Consider the following 13,039-nt stretch of genomic DNA (forward strand, 5'->3'; position numbering starts at 1 on the left):
AGAAACAATGCTGGGACAGAGAGAAAGACAGAGATTTGGGGAATGTTAAGCATTTATTTATAGTGGGCAATCCTTATTATTGACTAGAGATGATGAAATATGTTAGAATGGCTCCTAAGTATTTACATTATATTGATATTACTGGGTGCCTAGTGGTAGTGTTAATCAGTGCAGAGAGAAGAGGAGAAACAAAAAGTTTTATTTGAAAAATGTAATCACTTCCATTTCCAGAGGTGCCCGTGACCAGATGGATATGCCTGGCAGGCGGTAGTTACAGAGTCTGGAACTCAGGGAGTAGCCAAGGCTATAGATGGAGGTTCAGGTGTCATTACTGTATGGGTGTTGGTGGGACATCATTGCTGGGAACGACATGTCAGGCAGAGGATATCCAGTGAGATAGACAGTAAACAGAGAATGAACTCTAACTTGCCACAATGACCATCTGATTTATTTTTTAGGAGATAAAGAAACCGAGTACAAGAGATCTTGGAACATGTCAAGAACCTTCTTATGGAAAGTTCAATGTTAAGGTCATGGAAAAAGCCTCGTTTCTTTTCTCAGAGATCTTAAAAACAAAAGTTACTGATTTATGCTTATGTGGGTGATTCAACAAAGGGCTATCTGTGTAAAATATAAAACACAAAACAAAGTAAACTAACCACCAAAAAACAAAACTCTTAGGTACATTCTTAGTTATAAACAAATTTGATCCCTTTTAATTAGAAGGCTACAGGGCCGTCCTGCACTCTAAATTTACAGCTTTTTTCAAAGTGAAAAATACTTTTTTTTATGTAGCCATTTAGTAAACACACACATATGCACACCACTGACGCAGAGGTTTTATAAAACAATATTCAACCTTACTTTTTGTGATGCACTCTTGATATTTTTCATTCCGTTCCATTTATTTTGTTTCATTCTGTTTCTTCTTTCCTGTTCTTTGCCACTGTAAAAATAAATAAACTCTGCTATAAAATTGATTTTGTGAACTACTAAGAGGTCACAATCCACAGTTTGAAAAACTCAGCTTTAAAATCCTTCTGAACCTTCTATAGATTAAAAATGAATTCTGCTAGTAACACCTTTATTGAAAGTAGGCTAGTATAAAAGAGTTTCTGGAAGACTAATTAAGGCCCTTGTGGATCTTCTCAGAGGAATCTTGCTGAGGAGTTCTAAACCAGTTAGTTGATAATTTATTCATTTCAAATTCAGCCAGTGATTTTATGAACTGCCTGTTTCAAGCATGGTGCTATGCTCATTGTTGGGGGTAAAGCTTTCAACACAGGGCAGATCCAAAGTTTGTATAGTTTGAAATTTATGTAATTTGGGGACCCACTTTAAAAATGAAAGCATAAAACTACAAATAAATAATTAGGTGCCAAAGTGATTATTTATGATGAAAAAAATCACATTTATTCAAGTCTCAGGTCACTTTTGTCTAAGATCCCTTTAAGCAGTTTGCCAAAAATGTTCATACAGTAATGCTTACTGATGGCAGCCTTGTTCCTTCCTCACTGAGAACGCAGCATCCTACAACTTCCACCAGGCACACGGGCCTCTCTGAACAAATGGACCACCTGACATTTCATTTGCTTCAAAGTAAATCCACTTCTGTCTGCTTCTGTGTGAACAACATCAAGCAGTAGTATCTTCTGGACAAGGCAGAAACAAGTTAATGGACTAATCAAATAATACATTATTTCATTATTTTGTGAGTTTGAGAAATACAAGGAGCTAGGAGAACATATAGTAGGGAATCAGGCCTAGTTTGGAGCACAGGGGAGACTTTTTTGAGGAAGGGCCAGCCAGAGACAACCGAGGTTAAGCGCGTGTGCTGTAATCACAGGCCAGGTCCAAGGACAGTTTGCAAACTGTCTACACCAGACCATGACGTGACACAACCAGAAACTGGAAGTTAGTGTCCAGAGCCTTTGAAACAATTTGAAGGAGTAATGAAAAGCCCTCTAAATCTATTAACATGTTTAAACAATGATTATGCATGCCCTTCACTTATTCATTTTGTTTTCCCAGAAATTCATTTTTCTTACATTTATAAAAGTATGAATATCCACAGACTGGGGGAAAATTCTGCTCCTTCCCCACTGGTAGACTGAGAAGCACTGCCAGAGACCCTCCACACAGGGGAGCCCCCTGGCCCACTGCTTCCCACTCGCCATCCGTAAATATAATGGCAGTGAATATAAAATAACATTTAAAATACGGTCGTTCCTCGCCATATCGCGGTTCACTTTTCGTGGTCTCACTGCATTGCGGATTTTTAAATTGTAAATCTAATTTTGTATCGTGGATTTTTCTCTGTATCGTGGGATTTTGTGGTATATAAGTATTTTTATATATTTATTATTTTAATTATTTTTGTGGTAAAAGAAGCATTTTCTAGCCTAAAAAATTGAAAACAATATAAAAAATATTAATTAAAACACCAATTCACTGGTGAGTAAACAGTGAGTACCAATATAGAAATTTATATGTTGTTAAAATTACGTAGGTTTAAGAGTATAGAAAGTGTTTAAGAGCATAGGAAGTGTTCATAAGAGTGTGGGAAAGGTTAACAGTGTGGGAAAGGTTTATGAGTGTGGAGAGGGTTTATAAAGCCTTAAAATATATATAAATATATATATATATAAATAATAAAATAAATATAAAGTCGCTACTTCGTGGATTTTCGCCTGTCGCGTTCTGGAACCTAACCGTCAGGATGGACGAGGGACCGCTATAAGGACTAAATATCAAGAAGTATTATCATTACATTAAAATAGAAAAATAAAAAAAAATGATATTAAAAATAGGATGTGAGCCCTGGCTGGATAGCTTGGTTGTTTAGAGTATCATCCTGAAACACAGAAGTTGCTGGTTTGATCCCCATTCAGAGGGTACATACCAATCTATGTTCCTCTCTCTCTCAAATCGATAAATTAAAAAAAAAATAGGACGTAAGAGTTAAGTGTTCAAGGCAGGCTGTTGAATCAGTACTGCACATGCTGCTTGTGGTGTGTGAGCCAAACACAGCCCACCCTGCTCTTTAGTACTTACATCCCTCAGCTTCAGGATGCCTGAGGAAGTGCACCATGGAGAGGAGGATGTGGAGACGTTTGCCTTCCAGGCAGAAATTGTCCAGCTTATCACAAATACACTCTACTCCAACAAGGAAATTTCCCTTCAGGAGTTATCATAATGCTTTTGATGCCTTGAACAAGATATGCTATGAGAGTCGGACCCTTCCATGTTGGACAATGGTAAAAAGATGGAAATTGACATAAAAAAGATGGAAATTGACATAATCTCCAACACCCAGGAACATACCTTGACTCTGGTGGATATAAGCATTGGCATAACCAGAGCTGATCTGAAAATAATCTGGGAACCATTGTTAAATCTGGTATAAAAGCAAGCATTTATGGAGGTTCTTTAGGATGGTGCAGATGTCTCCTTGATTGGAAAATTTGTTCTTGGCTTTTATTCTGTCTGCCTGGTGGCAGAGAACGAGGTTGTGATCACAAAGCACAATGATGATGAGCAGTATGCCTGGGAGCCTTCTGCTGGGGCTTCCTTCACGGTGAGAGCTGACCATCATATGCCCATTGGGTGGGATTCCAAAGTGATACTCCACCTTAAAGAGGACCAGACAGAGAACTTAGAGAAGGGGCAGGTCAAAGAAGTCAGGAAAAAGCACTCACAGTTCATAGGTTATCCCACCACCCTTTTTTTGGGAGAAGGAACAGACAAATAAATTGGTGATGATGAAGCAGAAGAGAAGGGGGACAAAGAAGAAAATAAAGATGATAAGAAGAAACCCAAGAATGAAGACATGGGCTCAAATGAGGAGGATGATAGTGCTAGAGATAAGAAAAAAAAACATAGAAGATTAAGGAGAAATATATCCATTAGGAAGAACTAACCAAGACCAACCACATATGGGCCAGAAACCCTAATGACATCACCCAGGATGAATATGGAGAGTTCCATAAAAGCCTTACCAATGATTGGGAAGACCACTTGGCATTCAGGCACTTCCCTGGAGAAGATCAGTTGGAACTCAGGGCATTGCTATTGATCCTCCATCGGGCTCCCTTTGACCTCTTTGAGAACAAGAAGAGCAACATCAAACTTCATCTCTGTTGTGTGTTAATCATGGACAGCAGTGATGAGTAGATACCAGAGTGTATACCCAAGTACCTCAACTTTATCTGTGGTGTGCTTGATTCTGCACACCTGCCCCTGAACATTTCCTGAAAAATGCTCCAGTAGAGCAAAATCTTAAAGGGTATTTGTAAAAACACTGTTAAGTGTCTTGAACTTGTCTTTGAGCTGGTGGAAGACAAGGAGAACTATGAGAAATTCTATGGCACATTCTCTAAAAATGTAAATCTTGGACTCCATGAGGATTTCACTAATTGAGGATGCCTTTCTGAGCTTTGTACTATCACACCTCCCAGTCTGAAGATGAAGTGACTTCTCTTTTGGAATAGGTCTCTCACATGAAGGAGACTCAGAAGTCCATCTAGTACATCTCTCGTGAGGGCAAAAAGCAAGTTACCAACTCTGCTTCTTTGGAGCGAGCATTGAAGTGGTGCTTTGAGGTAGTATATGGAGCCCTTGAGAGTACCTTGTGCAGCAGCTCAAGGAATTTGATGGGAAGAGCTTAGTGTTAGTCACCAAAGAGGTCCTGGAGCTACCTGAGGATGAAGAGGGAAGAAGAAAATGAAAGGGAGCAAGTCCAAGTTTGAAAACCTCTGCAAACTCTTGAAAAAAAGGTTGGATAAGAAGAATGAGAAGGTGACAAAGTCCAGTAGGCTTGTATGTTCACCCTGCTGCATTGTGACTAGCACCCACAGCTGGACAACTAATGTAGAGTGGATCATGAAAGCACAGGCCCTTCAGAATAACTACAAGGAGCTTCATGATGGCCAAAAAGCACCTGGAGATCAATCGCAACCACCCCACTGTGGAGATCCGGCAGAAGGCGGGCAGACAGGAGGGACAGAGCTGTCAAGTACCTAGTGGTGCTGCTGTTTGAAACAGCTGTTCTCTTCTGGTTTCTCACTTGAGGATCCCCAGACCAACTCCAACCGCATCTACCGAATGATCAAGCTGGGCCTTCATCACCAGTGAAGATGAAGCGACAGCAGAAGAACCCAGTGCTCCTGTACTTGATGAGATGCTCTCTTGAGGGTGAAGGGATTGCTTCTCACATGGAAGAAGCAGCCTAGGAATTTCTACCTGAAGAGCCTGTGTCCTCTGCCTTCATGACTCCCCCAGCCGCCTTGAGTGGCCCTGGCCCACCTGGTCTCCTCTACTGATGTCTAGTGTTATTTTCTCTCCTGTCTTTGCCTCAGGCAGTATCCAAGGGCACCCAGCAGGGGTGGGATTCAAATAATTGAACAACCAGTTCTCTGCCTTAAGGATCGTTTTAAGTATAAGAAAACAATATACTGGAAGGTAGTTTATTATTTCATGCATTTAATACTTAAATAAGAACAATAAAAGAGGTACACAAAACTAGATTATGTTATAAAAAGAGTTTTAAAATATTAATGAAAAATATTAACTAATAACTGACAAAAAATAAAATTTTAAGATATTTCCATATTGCTTCTTGATTGGTGTCCTCATTTGCAATATTTTTCACCTATGGATGGAATGAACATTACTATGAGCACTTAGAATATGCTGTTGCACAGATGAACATTAAAAAAAAAAGGAATGTAACTTTATGATTTCAAAATTGGGCAGCTGCCCAGGTGCCCACCTTAGAATGAACCCTGATCACACGTACCATTTTAACAACCAATTCACCAGACTTAACAAAAAATTAGGTATTGGTTCTGCTGAACTGTTGCAAACTGGTTGAATTTCACCACTGGCCTCAAGCCTTCCCGTCTCACATTTGACATTGGGTTCGGATGTTGTGTATTGTGTTTTTTTTAAATTTTGTTCTGAAATTAAACTATGCAAGACAAAGAAGATGAAAAAAAAAGAGAGAGAGATATTCAAGGCATGACATGCAAAATTAGGAGAAGGTAACTTTAAGAAAACATATAGAACCATTAAAAGTATACATTCGTACATGACATGAAATGTACTAATATAAAAGGAGTGCAAATGACAACGAAAGTTTCATCTGGGAGTTGAAAACCAAGTGGATATTCGTGCATTTCTAACAACAGCCTCGTTCTCTGGTTGAGAGCCAGTGGTGGAGGTGGATTCCGGGTCTTGGTCTGGCGCTTGCGCGTCCAGCATCCACATTGCTTTCCAGTCCCGTGCTGGGAGGAGACACTGCATTTTCCTCCGTGCAGGGCGTGTCTATTTGTCTCCAGTGTACAGTCCAGCAGCAGTTCCATTGCATTATCGACATCCGCATGTAAAGAACATCTGTTAGAAGTACAAGGACACTGTATTGCAAATTTAAAATCCAGAGCAAATTTAACTTTGTGATATTTATGGACGAAGGGAGGATTTGCTTCTAAACATTTAATTTCATTCCACAGCAGTCAGTAAAAGAATGAGAATTAATAAAAGAGATAATGCATTTTACCTTAAGCATCAGCCTTTAACTCAATTTTAAAATAATTTCTGAGAGTTCAGGCAAATTTAACCTTTTGGTATTATTTTTATTGCATTCATGGACAGATAAAGTAAAAAAGCTGTATTATAGTTATATTGAGATTTTTCTCCCTTTTTTCTCACTGTCCTCTGTTTTAAATTTATCACGTTTTCTACTTTAAAAATATTATATTGTTTTAACATGAACACTAATTTCTTAATTTATGTAATTCCTATTGCCAATAAATAGTGAAAATTGGGTCATCTTCAGAGAGGATTTAAAGTACATATTTCTTATAAGTTGTCTATCATAAAAATATTCAAAGTATGATTTCTTTCAATTGAGCTATGCTAGCAGACTGTCTAATCATGTGCTAATCTCTAAGCTTCTAATTCTTGTAGGGTATACGTCATTATTTTTAAATGAATTCATAATTTTGTCAATGTTTTCTTGACAGATTTAGAACATAGTATGTTGGGTGCAGGTAGAAGTGTTCCCATATTTACAAATTAGCAGGAATGATTGACTTTTCCACTGTAGCTTTCTTCAGCCGTTATGTCATAATTGCTTAATTTAGACAAAGTAATGTCATATCATACTGGTAATTTAGAAAGATAAATCACATTTTTGTTAGATTGTTTTCTTTCTATATAGTTAGAAAGTGCACCATTAAGGAGTTCTTGAAATTTACAAATGGGAATCTACTTTGAACTGAATTTTAAGAAAAAAAAATCTTAACTGAGATTAATGCAGAAAAGAATAGTGTTTACTTGCATTTTCTATTTTTGTTATTACTGTTTATGTAAATCACTTAAGTTCCAGAAAATTGGCAAAATTTTAGAGAAATGTCTTGTATCTAAATTGGAACACAGAGATTGTAAATAATTTATTAAATTATTGAAAATTGTACCTGTCAACAGGAAAGGACACACATGTTTTTAGAAAGGGAGCTTGGTCTCTGTTGGATGATTTTTGATTTTACAAGAGTTTGTGTTGTACCATAACAAAATAATGTGTACTTCTCTTGGATAAATTGATGGCAATGATGTTTTCATAAATTGTGCTTCCATGATTGCTCTCTGATCACAGTATTTGGATAGTATGATAAGCATAGATAATTTTATGTTAGTTAGAACACTGCATAATCCATTCTCTTAATATCATCAAGGAACGAAGAAATAAATGAAGCAATGAGTGACATTGGAAATATTTGGAACATTGATTAGAAATCATCAACCCCCTTGAAATGTTTAAGGAGTTGCTAGAGGCCCTGGCTGGTTGGCTCAGTGGTAGAGCATTGGCCTGGTATGTGAATGTCCCAGATTCGATTCCCAGTCAGGGCATACAGGAGAAGCGCTCATCTGCTTCTCCACACGTCCCCTTCTTGCTTCTCTCTTTCTCTTTCTCTCTCTCTTCCCCTCTGGCAGTCATGGCTCAATTGGAGAGAGTTGGCCCTGGGCACTTAGGATGGCTCCATGGCCTCTGCCTCAGGTGCTAAGAAGAGTTTGGTTGCTGAGCATCAGAGCAATGCCCCCTAGTGGGCTTGCTGGGTGGTTCCCATTTGGGGTGCATGTGGGAGTCTGTCTCTGCCTCTCCTCCTCTCATTGAATAATAATAATAAAAAAAAGAATGAGTTGCTAGAAATTCAGCCTTTTCTTGGACTTATTCAGCTGGTGTGATAAATTGGTCAAACCCATTTTCCAGACTCCTGCAGGAATTTTATCAAAGCAACAGCAACACATGCTTGCATACTTTGCATAACTTAGTGTATTATCATTTGTCTGAAGATACATTTTAAAGGGAAAAGTTTGTGTTGCAGATGTTGTGGATCTAATTACAGAACTACACAGATGTCATAAAAAATATTCCTTTGGTTCAAGATGTAACTTCAGGATTTGAAGCCCAGGAGTCTGTTGAACAATAAAATTTATTGTTCTTTAGCACCAAACATGACAAGTTCTGAAAATGAGAGGCATGATGGCATCTAATGATGTTTTCCTCCCATTTTTCTGATATAGTTCATCTGGGCCCAACTGTGCAAAACAGATTGAAATTCAATCTTTTTTTAGTTGACTTCTTAGGGCTAGTTTTGACATACAGTTGTCAAATTAGATATGTATAATAAAAGCAATACAATTATTTAACAAATTGCAAGTGAAATTTAGTTACTTATAAATAAGGAAGTTATGAGGAGGAGAACAATATTTTGGAGTAAAAATAAGTATATTTTGGATAATATTTGTCAACATTAAAGCGGTGTTACTAGATCATGCTTATAAAAATCTATTGTAAAATCTAGATAAGAAGTTATCCATTTACTCCTTTAAAAGTAGTCTTTTCTCCCCAGACATGAATGTGAGAATTTAGCTGTCCTCTTGCCCTAACACGTTATTACGTAGTAAAGAAGAAAAGAAGAAAGGGATTGGGGGGAAGCTACTCAGTAGAGGCCAGAAGCCTCTCCACACTGAATTTTAAGTGCTGCTTCTGATGTAGTTTTCTTCTTTTTCATTAATGAAGGGTCATAAGGAAGTGACACAAGAATAATAACTGTTCACATAGCCCCTTTAGCAAGATATTCCTAGTGGCTTGCATTTTCTGGGCCCTGGGTCTGATAGCGGAATAGAACTGATGCACGTGGTGGAGAAACAAATTCTTTGGAAGTGGATTCCATGAGCAATATGGTATAATCTTGGACACAATGTTTCCATTGTGTTTGACGCTTTCATTCATTTGCAGATGTATTCATTTGCAAATTACCCACAGCTCATATCTCTTTTCAAACTAAGAATGTCATTTGAGGAAGGCCAGGACATCCATGACCCACTGGATTCTTTAAAAGCCTGACCCCGTTCTGGTTTTTTCTACTCCCTTCTATTTCCTTTGAGAGGCTGGAAGAGCCTCAGTGTCGAGCACGGGCTCGTGCAGACTCTGAAGTTAGTTAGTTTCCCAGCTATACATGCCTGTACATATTTCCTACAACCACTTCATTGTACATCTATTCTAAGGTAAATTTAAATTAGTGAAATTAACCATAAGTAGTTGGAGCAATCTTGGGAAATAGAAAGCATTATGTTCGTTACGTTTATTTTGTTATAATGGATGTATAATAAGCGGAGAGAAGACATACTTAAACGGAAATCTATTTTACTTAGCGCGGAAAAATATCTTACATACACTCATATTGGGACCAAGTTGTCTATAATGCTTGAGGGGATAAAAGGAATAGAGAGCTATGAGATTTTAATAGAGGAAATCTATTAAAGGAAAAAAATCTATAAGAGGAAATATTGGTAAGATAAAATAACATCCTCTGATTATCAAAAATTAGTGCTTGGTGTTTACCAGTTCACAGAGTTTCAGATTAGAATGACCATGATGAATCTGCTGCATGCCAAATGCTAGATCCTGAGATTAAGAGATGAATGAAACAGCTTCACTTGTGAGGAGCTCACAGTTGACAAACGTATCTGGGCAGGGTGAAGTCTGTTTGTGCAGGAAACCCATTCTTGATCCTGAAATCCCTGAGCTGAAACTTGGAGAATGATGAGGGGTCTACTCTGCCTATAGAAGAAGAGAGCAAAGATTTGTCCATATAGGAGACTCAGAAAAAGCAAGTGTGTGAGACAGATCAGTAGTTTCAACACGGCTATATAATCTCCATCCAGTGCTCCAGCCTCCCTGCCACGCTCTCTCTTCAAATTTATTGAAGGCTCATCTATTCGCTAATTTAAGTATACAATTGACTTGGCTTTGACCATTTTATGTTTTGATGCTGTTCAAGATATTATTATTAATGATAGGAATAGTTGAAATAATTTCTATTCCCTTTCCACTTACTATCTGATTTTTGACATTCATCTTGAGAAAGGTATTAGAATAGATCAGATCAATAGAAACAGTTTGTAAGGAACTATGACAACTAATATTGATCACTGGAAACAGCAACTGTTGCCACAAAATAAAAATCTCCATTTTCCTTTTTCTTGGACATTAGAGAGTGTATCTGTACTTCAAAATGTAATATATAATAATTCTCATGATAGTCTGTGGGAAAATATAGAAATGTCAGGGAGAAAGCTAAATGAATAAGTAATTGTTTCCAAAGGTCATTAGTGGGCCAATTATTGTCACTCTGAACAGGGGTGTCTGGGTTCTTGCCTGTTGACTCTGTCATCACTCTGGGATCATTAACATTGAATTGAAAAGTTTAAAAATATTGTTGCCAATGCTGCTGTGTTATAATAAGATTTTCCCCTTCTTTTTTCTCTCTACAAATAATGATGAAAATGATGAGCATCTATTATGTAGTTGGCATTAATATACATCTTCTTTAATCTTCACTGTGTCCCTTGGATACAGGCAGGCATGTTATTCCCCAGTCTGATAGATGAAAGTAAAATAACCCACTTGAAAAGTTATGTAGCCTATAATGTAGACTGCACATCCCAGGGATGGCTCTTCTGGTTCCCAAACCTATGCTTTGCTCATGTTTTCAACAACCTGCACACATAGTTCAACAACTATGCAACAACCTGCATATCCACCTTTGAATATATATGTCATTAAAAATTTTTGCAGCCTAACCAGGCAGTGGTACAGTGGATGGAGCGTTGAACTGGGATGCGGAGGACCCAGATTCGAGACCCCGAGGTCGTCAGCTTGAGCACAGGCTCATCTGGTTTGAGTAGAGCTCACCAGCTTGGACCCAAGGTCGCTGGCTTGAGCAAGGGGTTGCTCGGTCTGCTGAAGGCCCACTGTCAATTATACTCTCATTGCAGATATGAGAAAGCACATATGAGAAAGCAATCAATAAACAACTAAGGTGCTGCAACGAAAAACTGATGATTAATGCTTCTGATCTCTCTCTGTTCCTGTCTGTCTGTCCCTATCTATCCTTCTCTCTGACTCTCTCTCTGTCTCTTTAAAAAAAATTAAAAAATTGCATGTTATAATCTTGCTGCTATCTCAAGTTTGCTTCCGCTATAGAAGCAAACATTCCCAATGAATAAGAGGAAATAAATATGCTCCATCACTCTTACTAGAAAATATCATCTTTATAAGTTGATAACTGATGACTTCTCATATGATAAAAAGGACATAAATATCGTTATTATTTTTTATCTTTAAAAATATACTTTTAAATGTTGGGAAAAAATTTTAGATTTACATTAAAGTTGTGAAGATTATACAGAAGGTTAATGTACCTTTCATCCAGTTTTCTATGATGTTAACATCTCATATGATACATTTGTTAAAACTTAGTAAAATGAATAATGTTACTTTAATTCCTCTACAGACTTTATTTGAATTTCACTAGTTTTCCCACTAATGTCCTTTTTCTGTTTCAGGATCCAATCCAAGGTCCCACACTGGTTTAGTGTTCATTTCTCCTTAGTGTTTTCCTCTGGTCTGCAAGAGTTTCTAAGTTTTTCTTTGTTTGTTGTTTGTTTTTTATAACTCTGACACCTTGGAAGAGAACCAGTCAAGTATTTTCTAGAATGTTCATCAATTTGACTTATAGGAGGTATTTGTCATGATTGGCTTAGGGTACGGGTTATTGTGAAGAATGCCAGATGTGTGGAGTGCTTGTTCTCATTACATGTCATCAGGGGCATGTGGTATTATCGGGGAGGAAAACCATCTTTCCTCTGCTTACCTTAGATTCTTGGGGTCTCAGTTACAAAAGATAGGTGACGATTTACAAAAGAAAAGCAAACAAATTTATTTAATATACATTTTGCACGACACAATAGCCTTCATAAGAAAATGATAATATGGAGAAGTGGTTAAACCTTAGTGTTATTTTTTAACTTTTGTTTTAAGATTGTATTTATTCATTTTAGAGAGGAAGGAGAGAAAGAGAGAGAGAGAGAGAGAAACGGAGCAGGATGCATCAACTCCCATATGTGCCTTGACCAGGAAAGCCTAGGGTTTCGAACCAGTGACCTCAGTATTCCAGGTCGACATTTTACCCACTACACTACTACAGGCCAGGCCAAACCTGAGTGTTTTTATGCTAGCTTTGAGGAAGACTGGAACGTTGGGGACAAATGTGAAAGGACAACTGCTGTGTGAGCTAAGTGTGGTGAATTTAGGTAACTTAGCAAGGCCTGTTCATTCAGATTTCTCATGGCGTCCCTCCATCTTTGGGGATACGGATGCTCCTTTTTCTCAGAATATGGAGAAGGTATTTCTCACATAGAGTTTTATGACCTGCTTCATGGCAAGGTCAAGAATTCTTCCTGCATCTGTCATTTCTCAAATTCCTTCAGCCTAAAATATCCAATATGCATGCTAAGGAACCATATTTTGAGGTAGGGTGTCTGAATCCTGTCAACATCAACATGATCTAGGCCCTGGCCAGTTGGCTCAGCGGTAGAGCGTCGGCCTGGCATGCGGGGGACCTGGGTTTGATTCCCGGCCAGGGCACATAGGAGAAGCGCCCATTTGCTTCTCCACCCCCCACCCCCTCCT

The 13,039-nt window shown here is 38.1% G+C and overlaps 1 pseudogene; it reads left to right on the top strand.

Annotated features, from left to right (window-relative positions):
- The first annotated feature begins 3,070 nt into the window (after window positions 1-3,070).
- Window positions 3,071-5,191, top strand: LOC136388116 (heat shock protein HSP 90-beta pseudogene; annotated as a pseudogene).
- The last annotated feature ends 7,848 nt before the right edge of the window (window positions 5,192-13,039 follow it).

Source organism: Saccopteryx leptura, chromosome 1 (genome assembly GCF_036850995.1).
Source record: "Saccopteryx leptura isolate mSacLep1 chromosome 1, mSacLep1_pri_phased_curated, whole genome shotgun sequence".
Lineage (NCBI taxonomy): Eukaryota > Metazoa > Chordata > Mammalia > Chiroptera > Emballonuridae > Saccopteryx > Saccopteryx leptura.